At 41.5% G+C, this 12,114-nt stretch overlaps 1 long non-coding RNA gene across 9 annotated transcripts in view; it reads right to left on the minus strand.

Annotated features, from left to right (window-relative positions):
• Nucleotides 1-12,114, minus strand: part of LOC147031152 (uncharacterized) — a 297,080-nt gene that overhangs the window by 159,150 nt on the left and 125,816 nt on the right. For 8 of the 9 annotated variants that reach the window (XR_015056687.1, XR_015056691.1, XR_015056688.1 and 5 more), the window contains exon 4: nt 4,588-4,701. This is a non-coding gene — a long non-coding RNA (uncharacterized LOC147031152). Of the gene's footprint in view, nt 1-4,587; nt 4,705-12,114 lie in introns of all 9 variants that reach the window. The other variant, XR_015056684.1, reaches the window with a different exon arrangement.

The raw sequence follows: 12,114 nt of genomic DNA on the forward strand, positions 1-12,114 counted from the left end.
ACACAGACTCGTGAGTCCACCATTTTTATTCTTCTCCGAAATAACTTGTGTGATTACATCTCCGTGATAACATTATCCGGACCCTTGTGTGCAACCGGAAAATCCACACGTCCAACGGAATCCCAGCAGCTAGCAGCAATATATATATATATATATATATATATATATATATATATATATATATATATATATATATATATATATATATATATATATATATATATATATATATATATATATATATATATATATATATTGTTGCAGATGTGCTATAGGTGGTAAAATGGGGAATAGATTAGAATAGTTATTTCATAGCATGTGTTAGAGTAAGTGTGGTGTAATTCTCGTAAGTAATAAAACGTGTCGATCACGTATTTAGAAAGATCTACTCCCACTTTCCTACTCTCTCCCCGCTCAAGTGTCTGAATTTACACCCAACCTTTTCCCTCTCCCCACATTCTTGAACCTTTCCCGTTGTTTATCAGTCTCCACCATAATAGCTCACGGGTGTGGCCATGCACGATGGTAGTCTCTGTGTAGAATTTCCCCGACACCACAGCCAATGGGTGTGACCTATGGGTGATCGCACCGTCAGTGCAAGGACACGAGATGGGACAAAAACACGCCCCGTTTGGCGCCACTGTCCAATGGACCGGCTCCATGAGTGCTGGAATGTGATGTATAGTGGGATGTATAACAGCATGGACGGTGAGCACGCTGGGTGCAGTCCAGTGGTGTGTTCAGTCCTTCACCACTTGCGTGTTCGTGCTGTGGATTCCTGCTGGCGGCCTCTGCTGGCTGGTTCAAGACGTCCTAGAGAGAAGGAGAGCATCGTGCTGCAGGAACAAACCCGCACACAACCGCTATGTGCACGGACGGGACCCCATAGACTGACCGGCCTGAGGCACGAACGGAGAGCGATTGTGGGGAGCTGGACCATGTGCTTTTATACGTCTCCGCTGATGAAGTCGCCGGAAGCATTACGTTTTCCTTGTTGTCCATACGTCCGTCCATGCTAATTTTCTCTATTTTCTCCACAATCCGAATGACTTAAAATTTTCACCATCGGTGCGACTACTCATGAGAAATGTTGTAATGAAAGGTCATGTGGTGTGGCAGCCATGTTGCTAAAAAAGAAAAACTTTGGACCTCTGAATCTCTGAAACCGCTCCACGGAAAAACTTGAAACTTGGCACATGTCAAGTACTCCTCATGGGAAACAAGTGTGATTTTTGATGATGTCATAGGAGGCTTAATTATGACATCATGATTGCATATGTCGAATGCTTTAACCAATCAGTATGAAAAATTGTCAGGGTCATCTAGTGCTTAGTTGTATTGGGGGAAAAAGGGGGGGGGGAATTGATGATGTCATCGGTCATGTGATTTGGCTGCCATTTTTTTTTTTTTTTACATAAAAACCTTCAAAAATATTCTTCACCGAAATGGCTGAACAGATCGAGGCAAAACTTTACAGCGATGATCGCTTATCAATGAGGAAGAAAAAGTTCTCCACCTATGATGTCAGAGGTCACATGGTTTGGCAGCTATGATTATTTTTGAAGAATAAACCATTAAAAATTCACTTTCCCGGAACAGGTTGACAAATCGAGGGGAGATTTAACCCAAATGAAATACCAGGATGTTCACGAATAATTAATGTCACATGGTCTACATTCTAGAAGCTATATTGGTTTGAACGAAAATCTTTAAAAAATATCATTTCTCTTGAACCGCTTCATCAATCGATGTGAAACGTCAGAGTTGTGATGTAGTAGTCATGGGGAAGACATGCTTTAAATTTCAACCTGATCGGACGCATGGTCTGGCAGCCAGAATTATTAAATTTTTTGAATCTGGGTTCAGGGATTTCAATCAGACATGATACAAGTATGTAGAATGATGTCATAATGTGAGAGGAGGCATATCTGTCGACATGGTGACTTCGAAAAGGCCCTTCTAGTCTTCTTTAGTTTCGTCTCGTCTTCTCCCATCTCGGTCTGGTGTTTCTTGAGTCAATGGTTCAGGTGTATTCGTTAAGCCGTCGTGGTTCCAGGGTTTGTTGGTTTAATTTACTCATTGTTACCTCCGTCACCGAAGGTGGAAGGGGATTATGTTTTCACCCCTGTCTGTTTGTTTGTTTGTTTCTTTGTGTGCAGGATATCTCACAAAGTTGTGGATGGATTTGGAAGAAATTTTGGTGGAGAGGTTGGGTGTGCGACAAGGATGAACAAATGAGATTTTAGTGAAGATCCGGATCCGAGAATTTTTAAGCGATTCTTCACCATTGAGAGAAGATATGGCCAAAAAAAAAAAAAAGATATGGAGCATAATAATTTCAAAAAGTTATGGGCAGATTTGGACGAAACTTCGTGGGCACGGGTGTGTGACAAGGACGAATTGATTCGATTTTGGTGAAGATCCAAAACTGGATCGGATAATTTTTGAAGTGATTCTTCACCATTGAGAGATGGGGCTAAAAACGATATACAGTATGATATTTCAAAAATTTATTGGGCCTCATATGTTTTACTGGAATTCTACTGGATCAGGCATTGCATGGCGGAGGGATGCACTCTACCGAGTACCCTTCTAGTTACTGTCTGTAATTGCCGCTGCATGAATGTGCTATTTTTATTTCCCCTTTTTCTCCCCATAATAAATCCCTGTTTTGATAACTTGTGTGGTTATCGGGAGTGGGAACCATAGCACTTCGAGGATTGAATCATTAACCCTTTGGACAGGCAGATTGGTTCCCTAGTTCCCTTAGGCGCCTCCATTGTAGATCACCGACAGGCCTCACTCAGTCCTGTTATCGGCTTTATGCTGCAGTCGTTGCATTCGGAGACGCCGATTCACGCCAAATTAACGCGGCAGACGTGGAGATCATTTGGTCCCACACCCACCGGGCGGCGTGTCCGTCATTGACTGCAAAAACCACGTGACTGCAACAATATCTTGACCCGAAAGGCCAATCAGTTATATTGCAGCAAACTTCGTGGAATATTTCAATTTGATAACTAACCCCTGATCTTGCTTCACTCTGTGGTCAATGCAGGATGTTACACACCAACAAACAACACCAGTTGATAATGAACACCCCTTATGCAGAGTGGATCCATGGAATGGTGGCAAAATGACCAGGATGCCCCCAACAGAGACAAGCTGCAATAAACATTTCCCTTTCATTGTTTAAAACTTTAGAAACAACTTATTGTAATCCATTGTATTGATAATATATTTTATAGAATTTTTGATTGAAACCATTCGTGCAATACTTGGCTTTTTAACCCACCGTGCTAGTTTCCTGGACCATAAAATATCCCAGAGAAAGTGGATTAAGCATCATAAGGCGAACCTGCAAACACATCTAGTAATTGTTTCCATGAGTAGAAAAACCATCCCACCTATGCTCGATAATTCCTGCTGTGGGACAATGTTGTCTGGCCTGTGTCGATGCCAACCGTGGGCACACAATGTGCAAAGCAGTCGTCTAATCCTCAGCAATCAGCCTGTTATTACAGACAAGTGACGGTATTCTTGTACTGCTCAACATAGATAGATTTCCGATTTACTCAAACAGTTCTCAATAATTGTCCAAAACAACTCGGAGTCAACCACGCTACCTACCGGCGACCAAACACAAGTGTGCACAAACGTGCAAACTTTCACCACAAACTTGGGACAAGCAATGAGGGTAATAGTTGGACTATGAATGAGCAGACATATGGATTGGGTACCTGGTTCTGCAACGCCGTGCATGGGAACCCCACTGCCTCGATATGACGACTGCGCATGACAATACTTTGTGGGGGATTTTGTCGGGAAAAAGTTTCTCACTCACTGTGCAACTACACAGCGACTGGAGGATGGCGTGACCTGACCTTTGAGTGAAATCACACCTGCAAAGCTGAGAAATACGGTGCTGTGTGTCCCAAATAACACAGAGACGACGTGAATTTTGGACCGTGACGTCATCGCACGGCCAAAATGTGAACAATGAGATAATTGATGGCCCATATAGTGGTGGCCCTGAACATACATGGACGTGCATGCACGCATACGCATACACAGCATGAAAAAAGAACCTTTCCTCCATTTCCCCCCCCTTCCCCCAGACCTTTCCTGTTTGGTCTGTGCCTTCTAACCCAAGAACCTCCAGGGGCGGTGCCCAGCAGACAGACTGATTAATGGGCTGCCTGGCCCAGCCGCTCCCCACTCGAACGCCGCTGTTACCCTCACTCTGTATCCACTCCACGGCTGCACCGTCGGTTAGCTAAGTTAAACACAAACACGTGTCTGTGCCCCAATCAATGTTGCCATAACACAAAAATTTTCGGGTAATTTGGGATGAAGGATCACATTTTTGGTGGAAAGACTAATGACGACGTTGAAGATGATAATCATAGCATTTATGATGAAAAGGTATTTAAAATGTGATGCAAGCCAAATCGTTCACGTCGACGTGCCTACTCGGTGCGCCAAGAAACATGCCTAATCGGTGCAACGTCAACCAAATATGTTGCACCATCGTCCTTCGCCTTTCCCCATTTATATCCCAAATTTTGCCCACTTTTTGAAGCTCACCTTGGAATTCCGAGGAAGTACGTGCATGCAGAGGGTCTGTAAGCCCTTCGCGTAGTCCGGTAGGGTACGTGTGCAGCATTCCGATCCGCGAGCGCGGCGTGAGACACACAGATGCTGCTGGGAGGGTTGGCATCAGCAGGATTCAAATTGAGAGCAAGCCGATACAAAATGCAGATAGAATTAGACGAGTGAAAGAAAAGTACAATTTTAATAAACGACATGGATTGAAGTTAGCAAATCGTAACCAATGCACAAAAAAATCTAACTAAACTGGATGGAACAAATGAATGTAATTAATCCCTCGACAAATTTGGCTGGAAAAGACCAATATGTAACAACGGCATCGCACGGTTCCCTTTCTGCACAAAGACGTGAACACAATACAAAGGTTGTCACGTGATCCATCATCCGTATAATGCATTTATCTGTCCATGTAATTATCCATTTGTTTTTGCGTGCAAGTCCATGGAAGCTGCACGCATCTACCATCCAGATCAGTAAAATGCATTTCATTAAAATCAGCTCGTCGGTTTTTACAAGAAGGAAAAGTGCAAATATGACCAATGGGAGGAAACTGCACTGGTTCGGATAAAAACACTACTGTTGGTGCTTTAGCAGCTCGCATATCTAGTGTGTGCTAAACAATAATTATACTACAACAGCACTCTGTCGAGCACATACCTCCACCAGGCTGAACAGTTTGTGTTTTGTATCCCACTGATAGGCTGGATCTGCATCTGGATCTTAACCAAAATCTAATTGGCTTGTTCTTGTCGCTAATCCAACTCATCCACCAAGTTTCGTCCGAATCTGTTCACAACTTTCTGAGATATCGTGCTGCATATCGTTTTTGGCCCGATCTCTCAACGGTGAAGAATCGCTTAAAAAGAAAAACTTCTAGTATCCGGATTGGGACCCGGATCTTCTCCAAAATCTAATCACTTCGTCCTCGTCACACACCGAACATGCCCACCAAAGTTTGTCCCAATCCGTCCAACCACCTTTTGAGATATGCTGCTCATAGACAAACAAACAGACAGACAGAGACACAGACAGGGGTGAAAACATAACTAATAATACGGGAGTTCAAAGAACACCTTCCCTCCACGGTGTTCAAATATTTAATTCAACTGAAATAAAACAATGATTTTGAAGGTCGTATATATATATATATAAAAAAAAAAATCGGGGATTTTAACGCCGTTGGTGCAGTGTCTTTTACGCCACCTTATTTAACACGTTACATTAGTTATTCATGCCTGTTGTACATGTCCTTTATGACGTCCCTAAACACAGTAGTTTTCTGTTTGGAATGATGCCCTTTTTTGTTTGACTGTGAGGCAGACAGAAAGATTAAAATATTATCCACCTCCTCTCCTGCGCATGTGTGGTCAGGACAAATTCAGAGCCAAAATAATGTAAAACGGCAGGTTTGTTTTCCGATTCATGTTCAATATATAATATTCAATTGAAGTTAAGTTGCTCCTCGATCAGAAACTTGACATCTGTAGACAGAAGGACAGACAGACAAAAAGAAGTGAACCAATTGTTTAACCTCCTTTTCACTTTGCGTGCACGGGGTAATAACGTTAATGGCGAAAAACCCATTGGCATTGCGTCTTCTTTTTACCTGTGACGTGTAGCAGGTCGACAAGAGCTCCGCACTGCTGCTGTTGTTGTGGTTCTTGTTGGGGTCTATATTGTAGAAGTGTGCACCCATTGGTCGGACAGCTGCTGGACCACACCCACATTTGGCACTCGACTCCACCCACCGTGTCACCCAGACAAAATAATATTATATGGCTGACATCTTGGTTTTCTGGTGGGCCGAAGAAATCGGGCTTGTACGCCTCTGCTGATCAAACGCTGCCCGGGTTTGTTTCGTAAGATTTCCATTGGCTTTGTTTGGGTCGAGTGTTACTCACGATGAGGGACCCCAAAAAAAAATCTAATCATAAGTCGAATAAAAATTATTAGCAAAATTAGCATTATTAGCAATTATTATTTTTATTATTATTAATCGAAAATTATTATTAATCGATAATCGATAATTATTATTAACTGATAAATCGAGCAATTATTAATCGAAAATTATTAGCAAAGTTCAATCAAGCCCGTCAGGACGCACGGCGGTTTGCGCCTCTCTAAAAAAAAATACCGTTACATAATTTTTGAACGGCCCCATATTGGGGGTTAAACAATTTGTGACGGTGTGACGAATCAGCTCGTTCTGATATAACTGTGGCGGAGGGTGACGTGGATGAGAGGCGTCGAGTTAATCTTTTTAATAACACATTAAACGTGTTTCCCGATCGGCCCGTTACCGGATTTTGTCGCAGGTTGTGACCACAGAACGGCCATTCGTGTTTACCACTGGAAATACGCCTTCTCCCTAAGATGCCACCAAACATGATGCCATGATAAAATCCAAGACCGCAAATCATTTCCCACAAAATGAAACCTCATGAACCTAATTGGCTTCAACCAATCGGTGTTGTGAAAGTAGCGACTATTAGTCCAATCACAGATGTGTACATGCAACAAGGATGTGGGCTAAATATTCATTCATCTCCCTTTCAGAAACAAAGTCAAGATCAAATATGTAGCTCCTGTCCATCATCACCTGTGACATCCATTCCGATGTTCCCCTCTGGCCTAATATCTCTCGATCAATTAATTTTAAGCAATTTTTATTTTTAAGGTGTAAAAGGGATGGGTGTTTGTGGCGGGTGGCAGTGTGGCATATCATTGTACTATAAATAACTAATTCCAAATTCGTTTCCTCATTTAGACACTGGTTTATGAGTGCGTACTTCCCAGCTCAGGTATACATGATGCAAAGAGCATCACGATGGGAATGAGTCGTACAATCGGACAAGTCACCAATCACACTATATGTTGTACATATGATGAGGAGAAAGTTTGACAAACAGTGCGAGGTCCTACCAGACCATCCATAGTCGGATTATGTAGTGCAGGGTGTTTGACCCAGATTCCGGAGCCTTCCCCATGACATTTCACAAACATACGAGCATCCGTGAAGATCGAGTCTATATCCGTAAGCTTTACTCTTCCTGTCACACGATGGATATACAGTACATTGAAGACAAAGTAACCACCATCCATCGTGCCACGATGTAATTCACGGATACTCGCAGGGCATGGCGTGGACGTTCTTGTCCAATACGTCTTTAGCTTTCAACCTCATTCCTGAAAGATATCCCACTCGAAAGTCGAAATAACTTCAGAGAGATATTCCTTCTTATGGTCCTGATGAAACAACTAGTGCTTTTGCAATGGCCGGCCACATCAATCCGATTTCCTCGGATGTGTTATGGCCTTTCCTGAGACGTTGCCAAGTTTGCACAGCACGAACTCATCACGTAAAATCAGAGTTCACAGTGACCTTCCACTGGTATGCAATGAGCAAACACCCAGGAAGCTGATCATGATCAACACAAAACACTCACCGGAAACCTTGTGCACCACGGCACATTGCACTCGAAGAACCAATTTCCAATAAAAGAGTGCAAAATGACTTCAACACCCACATTTTAGCACTCGTCGAAGATATATTGAGTTATTCTTCAGTTCAGTTTGTTCTGACTTCAGTAACGCATTATGTATAAACAGTGGCAGCCTAGAATCCTAGTTGAAAGGGACTCTTGATTGGTATCCCAGAGGTTGTGCATTCAAATCCTGCCGAAGACAGCATGATGAAGGACATGGGATGGATTATAAACTTCTGCAACCCAAAAGAATCTCAGGAGGATGGTATTGTCAAAAAACCCATCTGGCTAATTAATGACCAGAGGGCAAGGATAATTTTCCTGGTCTGGTGTGACTCTGCACTTTGAGGGTGACGTCTAATGGCCGGCCTCAGCAAGAAGTTGGCAGGGGCAGCTAATAAAATGGCAGTCAAACAAAAATCTCAATGATTGAAACAGTGCAAATTACAACTTCCTTCAGAGCTGGCCAATGAGATATTCGGACAAGTGTCATTAAAAAACAAGGCTTGGGCTGTATAACTTCGATTGAAATTCACTTAATGAGCTTTTTACCCTCACCGAAGCATTCGGAGAGGGTGTTGCATTTGAGGCCATTTGTTTGTTTGTCTGTTTGTTTGTTCGCACAGAACTTTGTGTTTTTCTCTGCAACCGCTTGTCGGATTGAGACAAAATTTTCACCAGTGGTGTGACAACTCATGTAGAATGTTTACGTGATAATCATGACGTCAGAGGTTACGTGGTGTGGCAGCGATATTGGAAAAATGGAAAAAAAACTTTGGACCTCTATCTCTGAAAGCGCACCAAGGAAAAAAATTTAAAACTTGGTACACAGCAAGTACTCCTCATGGAGAATGAGTGTGATTTTTCTATGACATCATAGGTGCCTTCGTTATGATGTCATAATTGCATATGCAGAACGCCACAATCAGCATGAAAATTTTTGAGGGTCAACTAAGGATAAAATGGTCCACAGAAAAAAAACAAAATATGGCGTCATCGGTCACATGATTAGGCAGCCATGTTGTTTTAAAAAAAACAAAAACCTTCAAAAATCTTCTCTGAAGTGGCTGAACAGATCGAGGCAAAACTTTACATGTATGACTACCCGTCCATGAGAAACAAAACGTTCACACATATTATATTGGATTTACCATAAACCTATAAAAATACACCACTCAAAAGAAGTCCTGGCGACAGTTTGCAATCTCTGACTGCTCTTTTTCTTGTTGCACTTGCAATATCACATCTGATCAAATGTATGTATCATATCTATCTCTCTATATCTCTCTATATCTCTCTATATCTCTCTATATCTCTCTATATCTCTCTATATCTCTCTATCTCTCTCTATCTCTCTCTATCTCTCTCTATCTCTCTCTATCTCTCTCTATCTCTCTCTATCTCTCTCTATCTCTCTCTATCTCTCTCTATCTCTCTCTATCTCTCTCTATCTCTCTCTATCTCTCTCTCTCTCTGTGTCTCTCTCTCTCTCTCTCTCTCTCTCTCTCTCTCTCTCTCTCTCTCTCTCTCTCTCTCTCTCTCTCTCTCTCTCACACACACACACGTTAGTTAAGTCAGCACATCCAATGCAAGCTGAACTCCACCAACTCTCTCGAGCATTTCATAATCACTAGGTTATGTGATGCTCTCTCTCCATTTCTCTCAGACACAGTTAAAATACTAGTACACCTAATCCCTGTGGGAGCGGCAGAAAGGGTCACGTTACTATCATGTCTCAGGTATATAGATTACAGTAGATCGAGGCTCACGTCCGTTAGTCTGTGGCAGACGCGGTAAGCATCGAATGCTTCAAGGATGTCGGGATTCCTCCAGATTACTTTCAGTTTCGGGTTAAGCAGCAGTAGTGACTTTAAAAAAGGTAATCATACGTGTTTGTGGTTTATATTATTTTTTTACTTCTGGTAGGGGTGCCCCATGAAACGCCACAATAAGCTATTATACACATTAACACAGCATTTGTCCATGGAGGAAAAACCCATCGAGAGGGGATATTATTCGTATTAATATTGTTTTGTAATAACATTAATCAAAAGGAAGACCAAGACGGAAACCGAAGAAGTTAAGAGCAAAGATGGAATCATCAAGATGAACCTGGATAGAATTTGGGTTTCAGCTGCTCCTCCACAACCCTCAAAACTCATCCAAGCGCAGGCAAGTGAGCCTCACAGAAAAGTTTCTGCAAGAATGCATTTCTCCTTAGAGAGATAGATAACGAAAGAGAGAAATAGAGAGTAAGAGGGAGGAATGAGAAGAGAAAGTAAGAATTATAATGAATAAAGAGAATTGTGAAAAAAAAAGAGAGAGAAATGTGAAAGGAACAAAGAACAAAGATGTCGGGAAGAACCCGGACAGATATATTTCAACAGTTACTTCCCAGGCTCAAACGCAGCAACAGGTACAAGCTACCACGGAGGTAATTGTATTATATGCTATTATAATTAGTATTGCTGTTACTTTTGTTATTGGAAGCCGCCTTGGAAAAATTCGACGATTATGAAGAATAAGAAGAACTTTATTTCACCAAGTGTACTTTAAGCACAAGGAATGTGTCTTGGTGTTGGTCACACATTCAATCACAAGAAATCATACACCTCAAAAAAGTCAACCAGAGTTAGCTTTCATAATACGGATATACACCTCAATACGGATTTCACTCAAGGAGGTAAAAACCCTTGATGAGGGGGGTAAATGAAGCCGCTACAACCTCCATTGTACGACACGTAGTCGTCCTGTCAAGTTTGGTTGAGATTGGTTCAGTGAAAACCGGATGTATCATGGTTTAAAAAACAGTCAGACAGACAGACACCAAATTGCGTATTTTCGTATGACATGCAACAATTCATGATTTCTGGTATAAGCTGAGTTAAGGAGACAAATCATAACATAAGATGGAATTGCGAAACAACTGGACAGAGCACAATATCAACTGTCGGAAGTGCTCGTCTTCTTTGTTTTTGTCTTTATGTTACTAACGTCATAATTAATGCATGCAATGTATTATTGACAAGATTAAGCATTGCACACAAAAAATTAGATTACATCTCTCTTCCCAAGCAACAACACAAAAGACCAGTAAAATTAAACGTTGCATCAAGCAAAGATTCAAAATAACGGGATTCTGGATTCAGTATTGGTAGCACCAATTCCAAATTTCCAGCTTCTCGAGTAGCACAAACAACTAGATCACACCCATCATGTCCACAGATCAAATGAATTAGAGCAACACTGTGGTGATGAACACAACATATTGAGTATTGCTTTGACTATTATTCAATGGAGAAGTCATGAGAACATGCCGCAGCTGTTACAGACCCCATGTTACACTTTTTGTAAGCATACAAATCATGCTTCCAAATTTAGTCCATGTGTCAGCCATCGATATTTTGGAGTTGACTACCAAAATTGGGGAATAAAAGCCACTATATTTTCCAGGGAGATCGATGTCTGCAGTAAATAAATAAATAAATAAATAAATAAATGTGATGGACATCTCAAAAGAGTAGCGAAACACCTTTCTGGTGGCCATCTTGGAAAATGGCTGCCTCATTTGATCATATTTCTGAAAATTGACTCCAACTAGACAATGGCTGATCTGAGGCATACACAACTCTCAACAAGATATATTCAGTTTAAAACTTGGGGCACATGCCAGGATAACTTTTCTAAATATTGGTCTGTTGGATTTCAAAAAAATTGAGAAAATACGTCAGAATTTGGATTTTCTCGAATAAAATTTTCTATCCCTGGCATCATGCTTCCTGAAATATTTATGACATTTAACTTATTTAACATGCAGATATAAGGAATATTTATCATGCAGATATGAGGTAAGTATGAGCTTTTATGCTATTCTTCACGTTTCAGATAATTACTCGCATACTGATGTACTGTAGGTGTCGTTTCAGTCGTCATCACTGTCTGAGAACTTCTGATCATGGAGGAGGATTTTCAAAGCCTTGATCTTTCCTTGCCTGGCAAATGCGCTGAGGGTGTCACA

The sequence above is a fragment of the Eptatretus burgeri genome, chromosome 3 (assembly GCF_056783735.1).
Source record: "Eptatretus burgeri isolate ZD-2024b chromosome 3, Ebu_testis_v1, whole genome shotgun sequence".
In the NCBI taxonomy this organism is placed as follows: domain Eukaryota; kingdom Metazoa; phylum Chordata; class Myxini; order Myxiniformes; family Myxinidae; genus Eptatretus; species Eptatretus burgeri.